General features: G+C 38.1%; 1 protein-coding gene across 2 annotated transcripts in view; it reads left to right on the top strand.

Annotated features, from left to right (window-relative positions):
- Positions 1-15,205, top strand: part of LOC119653442 — a 130,688-nt gene that overhangs the window by 12,013 nt on the left and 103,470 nt on the right. Inside the window, exon 1 of one of the 2 annotated variants that reach the window (XM_038058030.1) lies at positions 13,927-14,496. The exons of the other annotated variant lie outside the window; for it this stretch is intronic. The gene's annotated coding sequence lies outside the window, so the exon portion shown is untranslated. Of the gene's footprint in view, positions 1-13,926; positions 14,497-15,205 lie in introns of those variants that run through there. 2 annotated transcript variants of the gene reach the window in all.

Here is a 15,205-nt window from a genome sequence, read left to right as displayed (position 1 = left end):
ACAGAAAAAAACATATTCTTACAGTAAAACATATAAAATTCAGCCTTTATACTATGGTGTAGATAAATCTACATTTTATTAGATTTTAGCGGCGTCTGGCGAGGGGTTGCCACTATGATAGGAGGTTTAGTGTATTTCTTATTTAACAGTATTTGAGTGGACATTTGTCCTATTTGTACCTGGCTCGTAACGTATATGCATATATTATGTCACACTATTCAAATTAGTGTGATACTCGCATTTGAAATGTTAGATGCAGTACATTTGCACAAAAGCAACAGCTTTGATCTATTATAAATTTGTTAGTAGTATTATGATTTCCACTGAACATGATGGTGTCATGCTTTATAGTATAGCTTACACTTTTGAAAAATTTTATTTTTAGGATGAATTTAGTGGGTTTCAACTCAATTTCTAAACAATATAATAATATTGTTCTGTTAATCCAGTTTAAGCAGATATCAATATGGAGGATATTTCTAGGTATAGCCACAGTTTTTCGTGTAGCTAACTTCTGAGAATGGGTCCGCGAAAGAAATTATCACTTTTAGGCCACCGGACTCCCTCCTTTACATTAAATGTTAGAACTGGTGCCAGTTTTGGAAAGTATTAATCGAGAACTTTGATATCCCACATGACCATATTCGGTTCAGCCTCCTTTTGCATGTATGGGGATTCTCCCTTAAATCCAACGTACAACGATGCTACTCACTGCACCGAGAAAAGTACGTGTTACAGACAGACCGGCTTACTATCTGCCTAAGGTCCTTTAATAAGATTTTATTTTACACAAAAGCTTAAATTGATGGTCACTTCGTTTTATAAAAAGCACATGTTCACGACCCTGAAACTTTTCAATGTCGGTCTTTTCTTGCTATTATAATTGGCTGCTACCTTTGCAAAGAATGAATTGAAAGCCTTCTCAATCTCGGACTATATCCGTTATATGGTAAAAGTTGGTTTTTTATCGATTCTGAAGTTTATTGAGTTCGAAGAGCAATTTTCCGTAACAACTTCTTAATTGCACTTCATCATTATTAACAGAAGTGCTACGGATACTTTCACCTTGATTCACTTTTCCCTGGAAGCTGAAAGGTGGAAATGTTATTCGAAACCTTGGCTTGCTGACATTTCTCTCGGTCGGTCAGTACAGCCTTATTATCAGAGAACAAAATAGCCATAATGCATTTGTTGATCAGACTAAAATATTCAGTTTCTCTTCCAGTTTTCGACGGCGGGAAAATGGTAATTCATTCTACTGAATTTTCGTTTCTATCCACTCATATGATAAACTTTGAAAGGGGTGTCTGCAGAAAAGAGATATTATAGTGCAAAATCATTCCCAAATCGATTCCGAAGCACCTCAGTAAAAATCAATGGTGCTCTTGGGTGTGCCACCCACTTCTTGGCAGCACGTACGACCTTCGCCTTCACATCAGTCATTGAAGCTTTCGTTTCTTTATCAATGCAGCAGATTTTGCACACATTCATGAGTGTTTACTTAGATGCATGCACGACGCGTATCTTGAGCTTTTCGAGGTGCAACTGATTTGTTTGCACCTGTTTTTTATTATTGGACGCAAGTGGTGCTTCGACAAAGGTGTTTTGTGTCGTAATTGCATATGCAGTCGAAACTTAATGCTCAAATGTACACAAGAGGCAACAAGGGAAAAGAGACGCGAATTGTTTACATTTGCGAATAGTTGTGAGTAAATGGCTTAAAATTTAACCCTTTAGAAGGTGCTGGAAATTGCTCTTGAGATTGCATACAGAAGTTTTTAGAAACGGGCGGTTTCTTCGAGCTGGTGCCTTACGTATGGATAATAGAAATAATGCGCATAGTTGAATATCATATATTAAATAAGAACATGAATACCATGATAAACTCACCTTATAAAAAAGTAGGTATGTCTGAAAAATTTGGGTGTTCTTCCAAATAGGGGTGTGAGCCTTCTAAATAGAAGCGTTCCACGAATGTTAAGTATAGTATGCTGATTGCAAAAATGCATGCGGTTTTTGGCGGGTGGGAGGGGGGAGAATCAAAGGGGGTGATATTACGGCACAGGTTTGGGAAAAATCTCCTTTTTTGCATGTAAACTCATCACGATAAAGCCCTGTGAGGTTAAGTTGAGCATCTATATGCCCCTTAAAAATACGTATCGTTTACACCCCAATCGGCTGAATATAATATTCCACGCGGACATCAAGGACATTTTTTCGATTTTTAACATTTACCGTTATAGTTGATTAATGCTTAATTACAATTCCTTGGAAGTTTGTTAGTTCACAGTACTAAGGCACCCTTGTAGGCACCTAAGATTCTTTCGTGGTATGTCCTTGCTTAAGGATTTGGTAATCACGAAAGTCTACTCAAAGAAAAACTTTTTTTTTTCAAACCCTGTAAAAGGAGAATCAGAAGTTTTCATGAATTTTCAATAGAAGATGGAGGAGGTGTTGTCTGTACTGCTAGATGGATCCGCTCCTCTAGCATATTTTTTTTTTTAAATTCACTTATTATCTGAAGGTTTAATTACTAGTAATTTACTAGAATTTTATAGAAGGAAAATCAACAGTGATGATGATGTGATGTGATGTAATAATAAAACTCAGGTTTCAGTTTTGAAGAAATTAATTTTGAGGACTCAACAGTTACTTTCACTATCTTGCCTATGTCATCCAGTGACAGGATCAACAAAATTTTTGCTATGATTCACAATTTTGTGGATATATCCATGATCAGCCAGTTTCGAATAGCTTTTTCAGTAATCGGAAAAAATTATTGATTTCACCGCCTTTTCACATGTTTTTTTTTATAATATTGAGTAAGTTTCGGAAGCACGAATTCCGCCGGGGCATATTTCAATAAGATAATTGTTAGAATTTCTTTCAATCATAACGACAATCCAGCGTTCATCAACCACACGTTCGCAATCATACCTTCGCTTGCCAGTTTTAGTTGCATCCACCTCTACAATTTTATCAAAGCCGCCAATTTGTCCTTCTTGTTCATATAATTGGTCTAAAACGATCATACAAACTTCTCTTGCATAGAAATATCGATCGGCCACAGTTTCGGGACGGAGGATTTCATCAAAATCTACCCTTATAATATCATTGCAAGAGAACTGATAGATAACGCAATACGAGAACCTAATCACTTGTTGCGGGCACGTTCCTTTAGCCCGAGAAATTTTATGGCGCTGGGAATTCTTACTGGATGAACTTTTACATACAAATAAAGCAAACACACCTTTGCCATCGAGAATCATTTGTTTATGTTTTTTACAGTATCTAGTCCGCGGAATTCAACTTTTCCCTTCCAACCACGACACAAAGCTATCGTCATTTCAATAAATTTCACTCAATTTGAATAAATTCAACATGTTTGGACTTGTCACTTGAACGCACTATTTAGACTTTCTAAGTTAGTTGTTGACAAAAATTGTGCAGATTGGTTTACTGTTGCACTTATAAATAAGAAAAGCAAAAAGAAACATTAGAAACAATTTGAGGCTCGTATCAAAGGAGACCCGTCTCGGTGAATTGCAAAAAAATTATTTAGTCTAAATGAATATTACAAAACCCTTAAATAAGACATGCCAAGAGAAAAATTGAGGACCCTAAAGCTACTAGCAATTGCCCAAGTCTAGAATGTCGAACTAACCGTTACTCAACTATAACGTAGAACGAATTCTTCTGGAGTTACACAAAATTTTGATTTGTCTCGTTCAAAATTATATTATGGAAGCTTGTGATTTTTCTTTTACGGGGTGTGTAAAAAATGTTTTTCTTTGAGTAATTTCTCGCGGTCATCAAATCCTTAAACAAGGACATAACACGGAATGTTGTTTGGAGCCTAAAGGAGTGCCTTGGTACTATGAATTGATAAACATTTAAGTATGTTTAATTAAGCCTTAATCAACGGTAAATATAAAAAATTGGAAAAATGTCCTTTTTGTCCTCATGAAATATTATATTCAGCCGAGTGTGGTGTCAAACTATAGGCATTTTTAAGGTGTATATACATGAGCTCACAGGACTTTAACGTTATGAAGCTACTTGCAAAAAATGCGATTTTTCCTAAAACTTTATACCGTTATTTCAATCCCTATAACGCCGAGTCCCGCTAATCGGAAGAACATCCAAAAATTTTAATTTAATATAGAAACAAACATTATTTCAATTATATACATTTTTATTTTTCAACATAGTGCTTTGTTAAATCGACAAAATTTCCCCAGAAATATTCCAAATGATAGTGTCTTGCCCTGCCCCTGTCCAAGTCGAACTTTGAGGTTTGACAATAAGAAGTAATCATTTGAAGTTAAATTTGGTAAATGCAATGGGCTTTCGATTAATTCGAAATGTAATTTATGAATTATGATCTTAGTGATCGCGGAAGTGTGTGTTGCTTTGAAAACTTTCGGGGAACCGAGGACTCAACCTCAGCAATTTCCCTCTAGCTAATCATGATTATGGCATCTAGATCACATTCTGATATTTGCTCAAACCAAGTGAATAGTATTACATTAGCATATTTTGGAAATTTACTATAAAACCCTGCCTAAGTTCACTGTAGAGAGAACAATATTTTGTCAATGTAAGCTACAATATAGAACAAGATATTGTGAAGTCTGGCTGGAATCCTTTTATTATGTACATGGTTATAGTAAATCTTTTTCCTCACGGTCTCTCATTTGCTTTACAGCGACGACCTTAAGGTCTGCAGCTTCTTCAATATACTGTAAAGAGAAAATCGGGCCCGTGGTGAAAATTATGCAGGCCCCTCTATTATTCACTTAGCATCAGCTATTTATATATGAGTGCCTACCATATTCTGCTTTCTTTGGGAAAGTTCTGCATCTCAGGAGGATTACTTTGTCTTCTCCATCCTCCCTTCAGGGCTGAGCAAACTAAAAGTATACCATATATCTTAACATTGAGCCAGATTTTGCTTTGTAGAAAACTCTCTTTGTGCGGGTACCTTATTTGACCACACCAACTTTGCCGGACCTCCAGGTTCTCTCCCTAGCTATAATAAAACGGTTTGATGATGATATTGATATTACTTTCGTTACCATGACCAATCGCGGAAAACCTGCATGATGTCGAACTTTGTCAAATTAAAACTTGCAATTGCGTAGTAGCTCTACGGATATACGCCACCATAGACAATACAAAACTGCTTCTCCCGGTACGGTTTGGCCGCGTGGTGTTTATATGGTGGCCTGGGATTGCAAATTCTACTCTATTTCTTGTTATCTGGCGCTAGTAGCTTTGATATTACGTAAAACCCCCTTTCTATTGCACGATATCAAAATTAGGTCGTCCCGCTTTCCTTGGAAATGTGCGCTTTATCTTCCTAAATTCACATTCAATACTATATTTCGGATCCAGAGAAAATCTAGACTCTGGGGTATGTGATGGTTCAATGCGCCGAAGCTGGCATTCTATATATGAAAACCGAAAGGATTAAGGATTCTACCAATAATAACAATGAATTGATGCTCTCATCCTTACTGATAAGTTGCATAGTAATAACAGAAAAAACATAAAATGGTTACTGCTCACTACGACAAAACTATAGAGCATCGCATATAAGCATCAGAATATTATCCAAGCAGAAATTCCTGCAATATTCTCAATAAGATTTTGTCCATTAGTGCTTGCAAATCCTTTTTAACGTGGAAGTTTCTATCAAATTCTGATCAATCTTACGTTTTGAGAATTCTATGACCTTTTGTTTGTGTGAAAATCGCAACGTGACACGTTTGACTGCTCATAATTGACGAAGATAACGGCAACTTATAATTCTATTTGCAGACTTCACCATGATTCTATCATTTTCTATTTGCTACATAATGTTCTGATGGGAGTAGTATCGGGTGCTTTTCCTGCGGTGAGTTTAGCTTCCAGTTTCCCGACTTGTTTTAATATGCGAATAACCGTTTCTTGCCTATCGAAATTTTCAACTCGCATTCTATATTGTGCTTTCTTTTGAAAACAAAACCTTATTAAAATCGAGTCAATGTCTGTCTCTCATTAGAAATTCACTTCGAACTGGTTGGAGCTTTTGTCACGAAATTTGGTGAAAATATATAGTATGTGAACCGGTACACACGCAATAAGGTGCTTCATTTTGCATTGGGTTAAAGGGGGCTCCCTATATATAGAGGGGAGATATTTTTTTCACAGAATGTGCTCATGTGGAGGTATCAAGCGAAGGGCTCAGTTTTTTTTTGAAAATTATCTTATTTCTAATATGGGCTGACAAACAGAGGAGTGTTGACTCAACATGTGTGAATCAAAAAATTAAATAGGTCTTGTTCTCAGAATCTATCCAACCGAAAAATCTACGCCTTAAAATACATATCATTACGATATCTGCTCTAATTAAATTAATAAGAGTATATTACAATATTTCATAAATTTACCCGAAACTTCCCCCCCTTAAATTCATTCTAAAAGTACAAAATTTGGCACCATTATTAATAATATGTATGTAATAATAATAATATAATACACAATTTTAGAAAGTTTGAAGACGATCAAACTATTATTAGCAAAGTTAGTTTTGTACGCAAATTTCTTACATTCTAAGGTATGCATGACGTCGCCGTCATATAGAATGAACTCATATGAACAGCGGAGTTGGAGTTTGGAAAAATATCAAGGAATATTTGGAATTTGAAGCTGGGTGCGGGTGGAAAAACGTGCATAGAAAGTTTGTAACACAAGATGAACACAAAATCTTTATACTCCAAGGGTCCATTTTCCTCTATTCCGACTTGCTTGTAAACTAAATTGTATTTATTTGTGAAATGTCTCACAAAATGTGTTGATAAAATTCTTTTCATTATTTCACCGTTATTGGGATGTTTTAAAACAGAATATTTGCATTATTTTGGATTCTCAGTGAGTAATGAAGAGAACGTTGGATTTCAACAGAAAAATATTATTTCCATGTGGAAACCAATCACCAATGCTGTGAAGAAAGCCGCCAAATCACGAAAATGAGTGTTATTTTTATACGACATCGGTTCATCTAAATGTAAATAGTTTTTAAGGGTTTCTTTCCAAAACAAAACCTTATTAAAATCGGTTCAATGTCTGTTTGTCTGCTGTCTGTCTGTCTGTTTTTGAGGAGGTGGAAATCTTCAAAAGACACGGGGGATTCTTACCCACCAAAACCACCCTAGACTCCCCCCAAGCTCCGTGGAACCACCGTACAGTATTACATCACGGGGCGGAGTCAGCTTTTTTCAGCTTGATCCCCTTTCTTCTCTACGCGGCGTACGTAATCGCGCTTTTCTAGTCTCCTCTGCCATTTGCAATTTGCTCTGGATAGATACGACCATGGAGTTGATCGCATCCCAGTCTTCCTGACATGCTAACATTTTTCGCATCAGATTCTCTGGTACGAGCACCTCTCTTAGAGTCTCCTCTAGGTTCTTCCTTTCCTCCACAAACCTTGGATAGTGGAAGAATACATGCTCTGGGACTCCATCGGATGTAATAGACAAATAGACATCGAATCGATTCTGTTGTTTCACACAAAACCTTAAAAATGCACAATATAATAATCGCGTCGCATCTTCTCTCGAAATTTCTAGACTTTCCCAAGGGTCCAAGGTTGTCGAACGGTTTTCATGATGCAAGGCGATTATTAAGCACAGATTCAGGTAACTGTCCCTTAAAATTAATAAGACTCGCCGCAGTAATTAGTTTAAAAGTCTAAAAGCTTAAGTTTAGTTAAGTAATTAGTGAGTAAGTACAACCTTCTAATGGTAACTGTTTTTTAGTGGCTTTGTACTGAAGAAGGGGGTAAGTCGCTCCCGAAATATATATTGACGTTTAAAGTTAAAAATTGTAGTTTGGAGGAAGCTACCCTTTGTCTATTAATTAAGTTGAGGTTAACTACAATTAAAGGAATAGAACTGGGTAATATTATATTTTAATATATGCCTATACAATGAATAAACGGTAAATAATGAGTAAAATTTCTTTGTCTTTATTATTTTTGCCGTATATGCCTCAGATGGTCCTGCTCATAACACCCGGACATACAGTTCTTTGCAATGAGATTAGTTTACAGGGGAAATTCGTTTGCTTCACCTTAATTATTAGGTCGATGTTTGTCATTACTACATGAGGGCAAAGTGACCACGGTGAGGCAAAAGTCCGTCTGCAGAGCTCATAGGCTGTGAGGGCTCGTTTCATCTTTACCTCTACATATTGACTCCCAGATATTTCCGTTCTTCGTAGAGTTGAAGGATTGTGCCCCTCATCTCCGGAAGGTAAACACTATTCAGTTTCTTCCTTTTTGTATATAATATCATTGTGGTTTTATTTGTATATTTCTACATAATTTTCTGAGATCTTGATCAACATTCATTAATATCAATATGGGGGCATCCTGTCGTTGATTCTGGTGTTAGTGATCAACATCACTTCATCGTGCAGCAATCTCTGCGTTTACATAGCGAAGATCCCCTTGATTAAAGTGCCATCGATACCATGCTAGTTGTGGATTCGAGCGGCAAGTGGATTAAAAAAAAACAAAGGAAAGACACAAGTTCTTACTTTAAAATCGTTTATTGCAATGTTACATGTCTAATGGCTAATCACGGACTGAGAGAGATGGGCGGATCATGTTTCCCTTTTTATGTTAATTTGAAAAAGGAATGAAGTAGAGAATAATGCTGACTATGCGTCTAGCATTGTTGGGTGTAGTATTTCGGTCACGTTGTGGATCAACGTGTTATAATCAACCGTGGGAATATGCGTAACTTGCTCTCTGGTGGAATCCCAAAGTTTTTGAAAAGTTGTTCATTCAAGGGCCCCTTCAATGTCAACGAACATCCCCAACGCATATTTATCTTTTAGAGATTGCAGTTGATCTGTCTGAAGTTGTTGGATTTGAATAGTCATCTTTCCCAAGCCTTCGGTATGAAAACTACCTTAACCTTCTGCCAAGAGGTCACGTAGCATCGCTCGAAAGACAGTATAGCAGTTCTGGCTTTTCATTGGAAATGTTCTTGAAGTATTCCAATTACCTTTGCAACACTTTCGTGTTGAAAGGACTTGTTCCCGTCCCGCAACCACCGTATCCTTTCTCAATTTCAATTAAAATGAATCGCAAAGCAATACTATGCCCTCATTTTCCCTCTCTCGATTACTTATATTCGCGGTCCCTAGCTTCATTACTCATTTAAATATTCAGGTTGTAACAAGTACTTATTTGCAGAAACAATCGACAAATTTAAGAGAATTTAAATGAAATTTCACCTTGTGTGGCTTGTTTTACAGAGGGTGGTCAAATTATTAGAACCACTCACATTTTTTATCTAATTTTAAGAACATGCTTTTTTTATAACAACTATGTATTATTTAGTTACCATTATTATTGTCTTTGAAAGATATGTATTGCTATTATACTTTGCTATATTTTTTAAATGCTTTGATGACATTTTTGAACGTAAATTGTTGTGGACATGATCTTTTTGCCACATCTCTCTCGTGAAAAATTTCTGAGATAAAAACTTTGATTTGATTGAACGTTGATTACCAATAATGATAACTAAAATAGACAAACTCTAGTGATATCAAACATTTTGCGGCTGGAGTATAGACAGAATTAAAAAAAAAGTCATTGCAAAATTACAATTGACACGAAATATGTGATCGCAAAAGGTTGATCTCGTCTAGAAATGAGCGAAAAATAAGGAATATTTGTGTTCAAAATAAAAGGGCTTCTATAATCACCATAATGGATGCCAGCATTTCAATTCAAATAAGGTCAGCTTGATGTAGCATAAAAGCGTTGTTTTTTCATGCTGACGTTTATCAAAGAAACCACTTTTTACCCCCACGATGATGAAGAAGTGGCTCAATCGTTGCAACTAACATTTAAATTGGATTCTTGATGATTGGGAGAGGATAAGTAGACTTCTTTTTAATAAAAATCGCTAGCCATTTAGCTTCCATATAGTGTCAGTTTTGTAAAATCGGAATTCAACAATATTTTCCCAATTGGTTTCTCTGACCAATCATCAGTATGTGCATCGACTAACAAATCAGATTTTGTGAAATGAAGACGCCCAATATATAAAGTTCTTGGAAATCAGAATGCTACTTAAAGTACACGAACGTTATCACACGTTATCAAATTGCAACTTTACATTTGTGTACGACTCTGTTCTATGCCACAAGCCCAAAAAAAGAAATTTTTAGAAAAAAACCAAACAAGAGCATAGCCCATAGAAGCGATGAAATAAGAATAAACTGCATTAAATGCATTAAAAGTATACCAAGAACTATCTTCGAATTATGGTTCTAGCAACAGACGGCGTAACCAAATATTAAAGTTTTTTATATTTAAGGTTATAGGACTACTCTGAGCGTAATTTAGAAGTATATGTAATACGTTTGACAACATGAATCATCATCATCATTATCAACGGCGCAACAACCGGTATTCGGTCTAGGCCTGCCTTAATAAGGAACTCCAGACATCCCGGTTTTGCGCCGAGGTCCACCAATTTGATATCCATAAAAGCTGTCTGGCGTCCTAACCTATGCCATCGCTCCATCTTAGGCAGGGTGCGCCTCGTCTTCTTTTTCTACCATAGATATTGCCCTTATAGACTTTCCGGACTGGATCATCCTCATCCATACGGATTAAGTGACCCGCCCACCGTAATCTACTGAGCCGGTTTTTATCCACAACCGGGCGGTCATGGTATCGCTCATAGATTTCGTCGTTATGTAGGCTACATGTGAGGGACCAAAAATTGTTCAGAGGATTCTTCTCTCGAACGCGGCCAAGAGTTCGCAATTCTTCCTGAGAACCCAAGTCTCCCAGGAATACATGAGGACCGGCAAGATCATTGTCTTGTACAGTAAGAGCTCTGACCCTATGGTGAGACGTTTCGAGGGGAACAGTCTTTGTGAGCTGAAATAGGCTCTGTTGGCTGACAACAACCGTGCGCGAATTTTCTCATCGTAACTGTTATCGGTTGTGATATTCGACCATATATAGGAGAACGATCTCAAAGTTGTATTCTCCTATCCTTATTTTTCCTGTTTGACCGGTGCGGTTTGATGTTGGTTGGTTGATTTTCAATGCTGACGTTGCCACCATATACTTTATCTTGCCTTCATTAATGTGCAGCCCAAGATCTCGCGCCGCCTGCTCGATCTGGATGAAGGCAGTTTGTACGTCTCGGGTGGTTCTTCCCATGATATCGATATCGTCAGCATAGACCAGTAGTTGTGTGGGCTTAAAGAGGATCGTACCTCTTGCATTAACCTCAGCATCACGGATCACTTTCTCGAGGGTCAGGTTAAAGAGGACGCATGATAGAGCATCCCTTTGTCGTAGACCGTTGTTGTTGTCGAATGGTCTTGAGAGTGATCCGGCTGCTTTTATCTGGTCTCGCACATTGGTCAGGGTCAGCCTAGTCAGTCTTATCAATTTCGTCGGGATACTGAATTCTCTCATGGCCGTGTACAGTTTTACCCTGGCTATGCTATCATAGGCGGCTTTAAAGTCGATGGATAGATGGTGCAACTGTTGCCAATATTCCAACAGTTTTTCCATCGCTTGCCGCACAGAGAAAATCTGATCTGTTGCTGATTTGCCTGGAGTGAAACCTCTTTGGTATGGGCCAATGGAGTTCTGGGCGTATGGGGCTATCCGGTCTCGCAAGATAGAGGAGAATATCTCATAGACGGTACTCAGCAACGTGATATCTCTATAATTACTGCACTGTGTGATATCTCGCTTTTTATGGATGAGACAGGTAATGCCTCGTTGCCAATCGTCAGGCATTGATTCGCTGTCCTATACCTTGAGCGCAAGTTGATGAACCACTTGGTGTAACTGGTCGGCCCCATATTTAATTAATTCGGCTGTAATTCCATCGGCTCCTGTCTACTTATGATTTTTAAGCCGATGAATTGCACGGACTGTTTCTCCTATACTTGGTGGTGGCAGTATTTGTCCGTCGTGTTCAGTTGGCGGGACCTTCAACTCACCGATGTTCTGGTTGTTCTAGCTCATCAAAGTACTCAATCCGTCGCTCCAATATGTCCATTCTGTCGGAAACCAGATTTCCCTCTTTGTTTCGGCAGGATGAGCATCCTTGTGTATACTTGTTGGTATAACTTCCGCGCCTGGGGCGGTTTCTCCCTGTACTTTTCGAGTTCACAGACTTGTTGGTTCTCCTAGGCTTCCTTTTTCCGTCTGTGAAATCACTTCTCCGCTCGATGGAGTTCGTGATAAGTCTCTGCGCGTGCTCGCGTTCTTTGAGAATGCAACATTACTCGGTATGCAGCATCCTTCCGTTTCGTTGCTAGCTTACATTCATCGTTAAACCAGCCGATCCGACTTTCTTTGCGGCTGGGGCCAAGTATCTTTGTGGCCGTATCAATGATAACGTTCTTCAGGTGGTTGTTGATGCTTAATCTCCAGGACCTCTGTCGACTGCGGTTATTGCGGTAACCATTTCCCTCTTGTAGGTGTTGCGGAGGGCTGTGTTGTGGATGGCTTCAGTATTTACTCTCACCTCATTGTCAGATGGGATTGTAGGTGTTGTCGTAATTCGAGCTCGGAGCACCATGCCAACGAGATAGTGATTCGAGTCTATATTGGCCCCCCTATATGTTCTGACATTCATCAAGGCTGAGGGGTAGCGACGTTCAATCAGCACGTGGTCAATTTGGTTGAAAGTGGTCCCGTCTGGAGAGGCCCACGTATGCTTGTGAACTGCTTTCCGCGCAAACCAGGTACTTCCAACAATCAATTCGTGTGATGCTGCTAACTGGATAATGCGCAATCCGTTATCATTGGTATCCTTATGTAAGCTATGGGAGCCAACGTTTCGCCTAAATACTGGTTCCGTCCTTAATTGACTGTTGAAATCTCCAAGTATGATTTTGATATCATACTTGGGACAGGCTTCGAGGGTCCGCCCAACTGCCTCGTAGAAGGTATCCTTCTCCGACTCTGCAGTCTGCTCTGTAGGGGCGTGAACGTTAATGAGGCTTATATTTCTAAACTTGCCTCGCAAGCGCAGAGTGCATAGCCTTTCGCTTATATTTTGAAAGCCGATAACAGTAGGTTTCATTTCTTGGCTGACTAAGAAACCTACTCCGAGCACATGGGTTACTGGATGACCGCTGTAATATATGGTGTAGCGGCTCTTCTCCAGGAAACAGGGAGCGCACGTTTCATGAGAAAATGCTGTCCGAGGCTTCTTTCGTGGCTTCGTAACATCGGTTTTCTGTGACAACATAAATAATTGATAAAAATTAGCAACATGTTTGTTGCCTTTCCTTGCGTATAAACTGAAGTTATATATTTTCTCAAAAGGGGCACTAATAATTTGGACACCCACTGTATTTTTCGAAAATCAACTAGCCATAATCGGGTAGTAGCTCGTTTAGTATGTATGAAAATCGCATACAATGTCACTTATGGTTTTAAATGAATCAATAAGCCATTCGCCTAATCAGTACGTTAACAAAAGTGAAAACTCCCACATTTATCAATAAAAGTTATAGATAATTGAACAGTGATACGAAAACGGGATGCAATAAGTGCAGAACTGATCATGGGAGCCTCAATAAGCTCAAGTATTTCGTTATCTGCCAGGTTTCGTCGAATTTAGCTATTATCTAATGAACGTTGAATCATTCCATCGATTCAAAAGGGTTAATAATATGTGATGTCCACTGTACGGCGCTACACATTTAAGCTTTGCGTTGTTTTATATCTTGTTTGCTGTATAGTATCTTGTATCGTATTTTCATTTGCACATACATATGTACGTATTGAACTCTCTGTGGGAACCATTCTATGTACGACGTGAATTTTCATATATTACTCAGCGATCGTATTAAGTTTTTTTCCTGGCATTCTTTTAATAATATGCTACGTTTGTCCCCTGTTTAGTTTCGATTTTCCTAAGTGGCTGATACGACGCGATTTAATATTATTTGGAAGTAAAGCCCGCGCGGTTTTAACTTATTAAATAATAGCGTCAATTTGGAGTGAAAGCTCGGTCGACTGTTGTTTTTAGTGAAATAAAACATTTACGGAAAATCTGCGCCAAAAAACTGAAGAGTTTGTTTATGTAAATTTCTGTTTTCATCAAGGCAATCCTCCCGCATGCTAGCTTCTAGAAGAACTTGAAATTGTTCTTACACTTTGCGCCGCGAGTTTTCAACGTTTTTCTCATTTTGGAATGAGGCAGCGATTCCCCCTTGAGAAAAAAATCGAGCGCGATTGCGCATAAATCAGCTGATCACGATCGCCAAAAATAATGTATCAAAGATTGGTTTTTTGAACCCAACACTACATTTACTAGTCAATTTCGGTTCTGCTTATTCCGCGTAACAGAAATCGTGAATAGTCCAAGAGTGTGAAATGATCCTTTAAAGATATTAGTTGAATCCCCAAGGAAAGTGTGATAGTTTGTGCATCTAAAAAATGTTAGTTTTATTAATTCAACAATAAACATTTATTGGAGAACTGAAGAGAGAAGGTAGAAGGAAAGGTAGAACAAAGAAGCAATAATACGATAAGTAATTGAATTACTTGGAGCAGTTGTACGCCAGTTCATAAAGTGTCGAACGTTAGGGTTGAACGGAAATCTTAGTTTTTTTATTCTCCACAAGACAAAGAAAGTAGATATTAAAGCGTCGTGGCCTCGAATCTCGCATGAACTGATGATATAAAGTTGAAGCTGCGTTTTGCAGCTTGTGAAATGTGTTTCTGTAATCAGTTTATATTTAGCTCCACTGATGTATTGCTCTTACATACATATCTCTGTTTCCTGTTTGTCATTCGTGTATCCATTTGGAGTTCATGGGGATGCAGAATATGGGGAAAGGTTGCTAGCCTGTGGAAGTTTCCATTTTTCGGCAGATTGAAGGACAAAAAATAAATTGCCCGTGATACTGCACAAGTATTGAAGTGATCTGGAATGATGCCAGGCTTTTGTTGAGTTCATGCAATTTTTCCATGGTTTACATCACAAAGCAAGCAAATTCCAATTACACTCTCCGACTATTATCTATTGTTCTATGAAAAATGCATTTGTTGAAATAAGATTATTCTCAACTGGGTAATACAATTTCCCCCCGGTTTGTAATAGTAAAACAACAGAACGAATCTATTTTTCATGTGTTCAATGGAATT

The sequence above is a fragment of the Hermetia illucens genome, chromosome 4 (genome assembly GCF_905115235.1).
Source record: "Hermetia illucens chromosome 4, iHerIll2.2.curated.20191125, whole genome shotgun sequence".
Taxonomy (NCBI): Eukaryota; Metazoa; Arthropoda; class Insecta; order Diptera; family Stratiomyidae; genus Hermetia; species Hermetia illucens.
This window is presented reverse-complemented; position numbering and strand designations above follow the sequence as displayed.